The 9,491-nt window shown below is 36.6% G+C and overlaps 1 long non-coding RNA gene across 1 annotated transcript in view; it reads right to left on the bottom strand.

Annotated features, from left to right (window-relative positions):
- Positions 1-6,748: 6,748 nt before the first annotated feature.
- LOC116060734 overlaps positions 6,749-9,491 on the bottom strand; it is a 4,708-nt gene continuing 1,965 nt past the window's right edge. The window contains exons 4-6 of the long non-coding RNA XR_004107565.2: positions 9,166-9,213; positions 8,879-8,935; positions 6,749-7,413 (exon numbers count right to left, since the gene is read on the bottom strand). This is a non-coding gene — a long non-coding RNA (uncharacterized LOC116060734). The remainder of the gene's footprint in view (positions 7,414-8,878; positions 8,936-9,165; positions 9,214-9,491) is intronic.

Here is a 9,491-nt window from a genome sequence, read left to right as displayed (position 1 = left end):
GCAGCTGCAGCACAACTATCGACAAATTATAAATCTCCAGCTGGGTCAGCAGCTCAGGATTACATCATCAGCCTGTCTAGTCGTGCAATCGCTCCGCTTCACCGTCTGGGCTTCTGCCACATTCATGACTATGGCATGTACACGGCTGTTGCATGGCTTCTCTGAGTCACCACAGGGTGGTTGTTGCTGAGCTTATGTGCACAAGCTTTTGTGATGCGAAGTTGTAACTGGCAACTACTGGGTAGAAGCCCATTCGTGCCTATGAGTTTTTGAATATTAAAACTTCAAAAACCCATCGTCACAAAAACAATAGTGTCTCTACACTGCTGCCGACCAAAAAAAAAAATAAAAAAATGAAAACTTAATACTTGTCAAGCTCTGAAGACACCAAAAAGTTGTGCTAAATTCCATAGATTTGTAACAAAATAATTAAGGCTGCAACTAAAAGATTTTAATAATTAATTATTCTGTATTATTTCTACAATTAATCGTTTAGTCTATAGTGTCAGAAAATAATAAAAACCGCCAGTCCTAAGTTCCCAGAGCTCAATGTGACATCTCATTGCTTGCGTTTTCAGTGTATTTGCTAAAAGAAATAACCTAAACCATAATAAAATATTTATTTTCTATTATCGACTAATCGTTTCATCTCTAAAAATACTAGTGCTGTCAGAACGCAAACCCATTTTAACGGCATCAATTTTTTTATCGCGAGATTAACGTTCTTTTTGGCCTAGCAAACTTTGTAGTTTTTTTTTTTTCCCCCCACATGCTGTTGCAACAACTAGTAACATTAGAAAAACTACAACGCCACACCGGATCTAGCTAGACCAGAAACAAAACAGGCACGCCGCACACACTTGTTTGGGCTTGCGAGCCGGCCAAAGAGTGAATGCCAATAAGATTCTGAATGGAAAGTTTACTTTTAAAAAGTTGCCAAATGGTTCCATTGACAAGACCAAAGTGATCTGTGTGTTTTGTCGTTGTGAACTGAGCTATCATCACAGCACGTCCAGTCTAAAATACCACTTGATGGCCAAGCACACAGCTGATGCAAATTCTCCACCCCCTCGTCAAAGCCAGGCGACAAAAGCACAAAGCAAGCCGATCCACTTTTCCATGTTGATAAGAGCATTAAAATGAGTAAAAAAATAATTGAACAAAAAGAAATCTAGGGACATTTAGAATAGATAAAAATGTGCAATTAATTGCGAGTTAACTATGACATAAATGCGATTAAATATTTTAATCGTTTGACAGCACTAAAAAATACACAAGACATGTTTCCATTGTGATGCAGCCAGCCATGTAAAAGGGCACCTTGGGGTTGAGTATTTAGTTAATCACAAGCTTCAGTGTGTGGCTGGAACAAACCAATACAGGTGTTTGGTGTACAAACTGCTTTCAGGTCAGAGTTCAAATTATCTTTTCCCTTAGCTGTTGATGTACTAGTGTTACATGGCCTCCATTTTGGGCCCCAGCTGTGAAGCCAACATGGCTGACCCACAGAAACAAATTGGTTGAAAAATTAAGCTTTGTCAGATAACTGAGCCAAATCTCAAGCTTGTTAATTAGCACTAAGCTAAACTGTTGGCCCACCTACTGTTAAAACCGCCCACTAACTGACACATTAGTGTCAATCTAATCAAAAGAGGGGAAAGTGTCCCAAAAGTACTAATGCCAACCTGTGATTTGCAGATAAAACTGCTGACCAAGCAGCAGTAAAAAAAATAAAATAAATAAAAAGCAGGAAGGTAAACATTCTTGGCTTAGAAATGCCTTCATAGTCATTCAAAAGAGTCAAACCAGATTAAAAATCAAAATGCAATCGACATTCAACTGTATTTTATCACTCAAAGCACCAACTGGCTGCACTTCTGAGAAAAAAAAAAAAAAACTCGTAATAAAAAAGGAGAGGGGCAGTCTGTTCTCCCAGTACCCTATCTATACTGCCAGGGTACAAAATGTACAGATGACATGCCATGAGCACAGGGACTCCACATAAAGGTCAGAGAAGCACCAACTGACTATACAGACACACTGAATGCAAACATCATTTTAGTGTGAGCCAAGCGTCAATGTTTCTTGGAGTCAAATACGCAATAATATTATATTATATATTATTCTAATAATTTTTTGGATGCAGTTGCAATCGTCACTGTAAAAGTCTACAATAAAACAATAAAAATGTTTCCTTATGGACATTTTAAAATCGCAGTATTGGTGCCAAATGAACAACCACACTGCCAAATAAAAAAGAAAATGGACATTATTCAAGAAAACAACAAATCTCCAGCACAATGCTTATCTTAATTTGGTCACAGTTAGCTGCAAAATACGCCAAAATAACATAACGACATTTTTACTTCTGAAAATGTCAATCAATTCAACTATTCTATTTATAGGCATACATGGCAAATCTTTTACACACAGCTTTAAATTTTTAGGTGTGTGTGCCCTTTACATTCTATATAGTTCCAAAAGCCAAATGAGACGGCAATTTACTCACTCATTCATTTTGGACCAGAAACATCTCAATGCAACAGTTTAGACGTCTACAAGACCAGAAAAAAATATTCAAGTTTTAAATGAGAAGGTGAAGCGAAAAAAGAAGCTATATAAACATTCCATACAATAGGACACTTGTACGTGTTGCAAAACCAGCTGTGGGCGTTTGTTCCTCGTGGGTTAGGCCTACTTCTTTTTTTTGTTTATTTATATATCTTTTTGTAAAAGTACTAACTGAAAAGTGCTTACCTGCAGCTAAACCGCGTTTCAGGACGGTTTTGGGGTAGTTTAGCCGACCCTAGAGTGGATAGTACAGCGTGTTCGTGATGAAAAGTCTTTATAGCGTAGGAAGCCTTAACATGTTCTATATGGACGGGGGTGGGGCACTCTCACTCCTGCAGCACATACAAGGCATGTCAATGTGCATGAGAAACACATTGTCCCCCACGACTGGGAAAAATGGGCCCGTCCACGTTATGTGCTCACAGATTGTTGGTATATTTTGTCTTTCCCTTCTATAGTTTTTTTTGTCATATACCATTAAATACCAGCACATAGTAAATGTCACGTGCACACATAGAAATGTGGCTTAAATTAAATGGCTAAAATGCATCTGTTTATTTATTTAGTTGAATGTTTAAATCCTAAATAGTCAAAGCAGGGGTTGACAACTTGTAGGCTATAAAAAAGGTTGGTTGCTCTTTGTTTTGCATTGCTTTGCTACTCATTATGAAATGCTATTGTACTAAACATGCGTTGTGCATGCTCTAGAAAAGTGAACATTATAATTGCAGAAATACAGAAATGTTTGTTGTCCACATTTGATTTTAGGAACATTCCAGAGTCCATATATCCTATATTTGCATACGTTGAGATTGAAAGTTCATTCGTAAACAAAAACAATCTTCAAAACAATGTCAGTTTTGTATATGTTCTGGAGCAGCAGATGGAGTTGTCCAGTTAGTTGTCATAATCATCTTAATGCTAAAATTTCGATTTTCTCTGAGCACTTTTACAGGTTTCTACTTGAAAATGTCATAATTGTCCTAGAGACAGACAATTCTAACCAAAAACAGATTGATAAACTGTAGGGTGTGGATCAGCATTTTGAGGTGCTCGTCTACTCGGTTGGCGGTTCGATTCCCGGGCTGAACCCCAAATTGCTCCCTATGGTCAGGTAGGACTGCACCTTGCATCAGTATGAGTGTGTGAACAGATGAATGAAAGGCAAATTGTAAAGCACTTTGGATAAAATTCTTCCTAAACTTAACACTCGCCTTGGTAAATCTCATGTTTGTTTACTTTTAGTCATAAGTATTGTATTGAAATAAAAGGTTTATTGGGACTATGGATGAGAAATCAGCATCGCCTTTACCAGAAGCAGATAGAATATTTCACCCAGACAGGAAAAAAAGTATAAATGCCATAGACATATTGTCAAGGTGATTGTAGAAACACCCTCCATTCTTTTTGGCTGGAGTCAGTGGACTTATATGCATTCTTAACCTGAAGAAAATGGTGTCCTCCACACTGAAGCTATAGCTACTGTAGAGTAAACACACATCAGTTAACTGTTTTGTCACTCTGGTAAAGCTAAAGGGAAAGGTGATACGAGGAGGACACCATGTTGGCTTAAAAACAATCTCAACTTTTGAAAAAGATTGTGTGATACGGTCGAAAATACCCCTGTATGTTTTTTTTGTGTCCTTGGTTTACGTCAGTTTCATATCAATATAGCATTCATGTAGTGTTAGCTATGTGTTCCTGCAGTTTTTATAACATAATAATTGACCTTAATGTCTAAGCTGTGCTGTGTTGCAGCCCCCTCCCGGCCTGTGTCACCCCTGGCATGCTTCTGGTGTTCTCTTTCCTCTCGGCTTTACCACATGTGGAGAAACAGTTAACTTTTCCCTCCTAGTTTAGGAATGCATATGAACCCACTGACCCCATACAACAGGATGGAGGGTGGAACTACAGTCACCTTGACAGATAATGTATACATGGCATTTACATGTTTTCCTGTTTGGTTTAAATATTCTATCTGCTTCTTAAAGTGAACACATAGCAAATGGAAACATGCAGGCTATTAAAGTGCAGCTCTACGCATTTTTGGAAACTCAGAGTAGAATATTTATAGACATCTTCTTCGGCATGATGTTCAAATTTCCATTTTCTTTTCTGAGCACTTCCAGGATCTCTAATGCATGATGGCTTACGAATTGAGATTGAAAATCGAAATCTACATTTCTATGTACAACTTGGCAAATTCCATGTGATGAGGGAGATCGTGGGATTTGATCAAAAGCTCAGAACAGCTACTAAGTGGACATTGATGGTGGTTTTGATGATGATGTTTTGTCAACAGCCAGTGTTTCCAAAGTTAAAAAAGTATAGCTTAAAATCCAACTAAAATAAAGAAACACATAATACCATATTTTTTGCAACTTTATTAACAAAACCAATGCAGTTGAAACAAAAAGAGGGGAATCAATGTATCTACATTCAAAAAAAAATAAATAATTGTTGGACTTGTAACATTTCTCAGGTTTCAGATAATGTTAATGTTTTAGCTGTCAAACAATCTTTACAAAAGATTCAATAATTCCAGTATTTCCTGCATTGTACATTCCCATACCTCCTACTTGGATTATTGTCACTGCTAAATCTTAGATGTTAATCACGCCAATAACCTCCAAAACAGCAGCGCCCTCAATGATGTGAGCAAACAGTCTGGTTCAAGGTTTCAAAACAAAACGCATCATATTTGACCTACTTTCACAGGCTGTACAAGTCAGAGGAAAGGGCGACCCCTGCTTGAAAGTACCTGATTAGTGTGCAGTGATGCGGCACTGCCCTCTACTGGGGCTGCAGAGCAAAGACACGGAGGGGTTCGCAAGAGCTGGGAAGTCAGTAAAGCACTTTTACTGATTATTTAATTTTTCACACCTGAATATTTCAAATTTGTGCAACTTTATAAATCCACTCCACTATTTCACATTGTACTGGAGCAATACTCGTCATCTGTTGGCACATGCAGGGTAAACATTAATATTAACTACCCTACAGCACCTAACTACAATATGACAATTATACTTGGCGAAACTGTAAATTCAGACAATACATAGTTTGTTGCTTGATTACCAGTACTGCATATATAATACAGTAATGTTTCAAAATGCAAGAACTCTTTAGGAAAGTGGTCCATTGTGGTTTTGCTTAAGGAATTATGTAATATCCAAAAACATTCTGGCTTTTCATTTCAAGTCAAGCCTCCAGTCAAGTACATGTATATGCATTCTTGAAAAACCTCTTAAGATAAAAATGATGTGTTAAAATATCAACAGATCAAGCAGGTTTATGAGAAATATCTTTAACCCTTGTAAGGTGTTCATATTTTTGTTACACAGCCAATGTTCCCAGGTCTGGTGGACCCACCACATTATTAGGCTTTTAAATCATAACAATTTATGTAAAAATACTTAGATGTTTACTTTAACTCAATTACCAATGATATATACATCATTTATGGTTCATATTTGCCATTTACCCCTGTGAGATGAGATCACGTTTATGATCATATGATAATTTTCATTTTTTGTGAGAAAACAAGGAAATTCAATTATAAAAAAGGTAAAAAAAAAAAAAAAATAGAAACAAGTTTTTTGATCATTACTGGTGCTTATTTCTTAGAACTTAATCAGAACAGGTGAAAGTGCTTGAAATGTAACAATTTTGTAACTTTGTGTGGAAGAAAGACAACATTCCTGCAGACACACACCTACAATCAGCCTGCATGTATGCACACATACAGACTCTCACACACAGCAGGCCCAGTTAGGACATGGTTAAGTTTCATAGTACCTACAATTATTACACTCAGGTCCAGCAGACCCAAACACCTCATATGTAATAGTTATGTTTGTGTGTGTGTGTGTGTGTGGGGGGGGGTTACCATGTGCAGTCATTGAAAATAAGTTGTTTTATGTTCTTCACAGAAAATGAGCCAAGGCCAATGAGTTAGAATAATGGCATTTTTCTTTTAGCAAACAGAAAACGGGTCCCACAGACCCGAACACCTTACAAGGGTTAAAATAGATGTCCTGCAATTACTTTGGGGATTTGTTGTTTGCTTAAATCACTGTATAACAGCATATTGTACTTATTCCACTGGGCCGGTCACTGTCTATATGAAACAAGAATTTTCCAATTTCTTAGATAAGGTTTTCATGTCACAACAAAGTAACGCCAAGAAGACATTTTTATTCAAGAACATTTAGATCAACCATTTAAGTCAGAAAAGCTTCAGTCAGAAACACAAACATAACTTAACAGGACTTTTTATCAATGACCAGGTTCACAAACATGTTTTTGGGATGTATCAATCTTTTGACCTAATAACAGTATTTTTATGTGGTATTTTCACTGACTGGAATTCATGTCAACATACAGTGTTTCAAAACATTTGGTAAGCATTTTCTTATTAGTTTAACATTAAAATACAAGGAGATAAAGGCACAATTCCTATTCTCCGTCAAATTTTAACGCTATGCTTTAGCTGCCTCATAATGTTTAAAATTAGATTTATATTCCAACTTGTTGGAACATTATTCTGCAGTTTAAATTAAAAAAAAAAGAAGAAAAAAGAAATTAGATTAGACAAACTGAAAATGCCTCGTCTACAAGATATGGACGGTAATCGTTTTTTTTAAATGGATATAAAATGAATATGAATGACACAACAAACTTTTGTTACATCAAGTGCAAGCCCAAACCAAACCTATAAATGACATTTGTAATATAAAACTTGGTAAAAAATACTTATTTAAAACTGTACAATCACCAAGTACACAGAGTGAGCACATCAACCGTTATTCATTTGGCTTCAGTGGCTTCGGCCTTTGGCTCCTGCGGACAGAAGGTAAGAAGGCAGCGTGTTAATGGCGTCATGCTAGGTTTTCCTCCATTTCATCTTATTTAGTATATTGCACGGGGCCTGCAAGTTTCATCAAGTCAGACACAGACATTTCAGATTCTTTTAATACAACGTCAAAAAGGATCCGCACACTCAAATATGTGCAAAAATATTTGTGGGCTCATTTTTATAGTTATTGAATAAGATAGTCTATACGGGGCTCAACGTTAATCTTTTTTTTTTTTGTTTTATGCTTGGGCAAGTGGGTCAGGAATCAACTTGCCAAGTCAATTTTTATTTGGCACCGGACAAATTGTTTTATTGATTAGGTTATCAAATAACAAGACCAAAGTTAATTGTCATGTTGAATCTTAATTCTTAATTCTTAATATAATGATAATAATAATGAGAATATTTATTATGATGAAACCACCCACACTTCCTTATAACGAAAGAAAGAAAGATGTGCTTTTCTATGCTGAGTGTATGGATGGATGTTTTCACATTTAGCGGCTGGCTAGTTAGCTTGCTCGTTCCACCATGCTTTCATGTGTTACAGAGAGTGAGCCAAACAGTGGGCTGGTGACTGGTTTGTCCTTCGGTCTCACTCCCTGCCACTGGTGCAGAGGGCCGTCTCTGGGAGTCCCCTCCGCTCTTCGCCTAGCACAGTTGTGTTCAGCAGCGGGACGGTTAGACCCAACGGGACTGCAGAGTGCGCTAGTATTCTAGTCTTTACTTGCAAACTGTGCTTGTAAATGATTGTTCTGGTTCGCATATATCTGTTTTTCTGGGATAATGCAAGTGAAATACTTTGATCCGTTCAGTTTAATTATTCTACTGCTAGGTTTACTGGCGCGACGTAGCATTTTACTTATTGTTGTAAATGTTGTACAATCCTTATTGTTTAACCCTGTCTCTAGCTCAGCTCAGCTAAGTCTAATACCAGGTGAGCAGTGTTTCTCCCTCCCCCCCAAATGGATTTTTTTTTTGTAAGAATAAAATATAAAACATTAATAATCCAAATCTCTTAGGACTTGAATTTTCTTTAGAACTTGCATACACTCTCCTGTTTATTTTCTTGAACTTTCATCTCAATGGCAGTGCTTTATATGTAGTTTTTGCTCACAATCATGCTCATATCATCCAAAGATATTTGCACTTATTGCAATATTAGGAAAACATTTTAAACTTTTCTGCCCTAAAATGAATACTTTGAAGACCTGAAGGAGTCATGTTCTCAAATTAAGTTGAATACTAAAAAGAAATTAAAGTTGCATGTTTTGTAGTAGGCTAGCTGCTGTGTGTTGGTATTGAGAAGCCTACAATTACTGAATGCATTTCTTTAATATTTACATTGTTAGCTTCTGTTAAATTGTTGTAAACAGCACAAATTACCTGCAAAAAAAGAGGGAAAAAAAGTGTGTTGTGTAAGCTCATAAAAACATAAAAGAAACAAACCTCAGCCTTGTTGTTCCCATTTTCAGCTGCTTTGGCCTTCTTCGCTTTGGGTGCCTTCTACAAAACAACATGACAATTTATTACTAACAGATTAAAGCTCTTCAGCTAGTATACAATCATCACGTTTCAGAATAATGAAGAAAATCACGTGTACCAAAACATCTAAATGTTACTAGGCCCGTCCTAATTTCCCTTCAAAGAACTAAAAGGCAATGACCCAGTTTTACATCTGACATACAGCATACAGATGTTCTGTTGAGATCAGCTAGTATTTATCAGTTTCATACTTTTGGAGCAGGTTTTTTCTTTATTGGCTCTGCTGCAGGTTTATGTCTCTGCAAAACAAGAAAGCATTTCAAATATTATGTAAACGGTAGACTACACAGAAGAGCATGGGCTACAGTGGAAAAAAATGGCTGGTGACACCGAGCATGTTAGGTGTTTTGTGACCATCTCTCAATAATAAATAAATATATATATTCCATTTGTTTGATATTGCAAAAAGAAGATCGATTTTGATATAGAGTGTAGCATGTTTGTGCAAAGCAAATAGAAATACGATGGGTATATGCAAATTAAAATGTCAAGGTTAAAGTTAATCCTCAGAGAAAGA

The sequence above is a fragment of the Sander lucioperca genome, chromosome 10, assembly GCF_008315115.2.
Source record: "Sander lucioperca isolate FBNREF2018 chromosome 10, SLUC_FBN_1.2, whole genome shotgun sequence".
In the NCBI taxonomy this organism is placed as follows: Eukaryota; Metazoa; Chordata; class Actinopteri; order Perciformes; family Percidae; genus Sander; species Sander lucioperca.
Note: the sequence above shows the minus strand (reverse complement) of the source record. Positions and strands in the feature narration are given on the sequence as shown.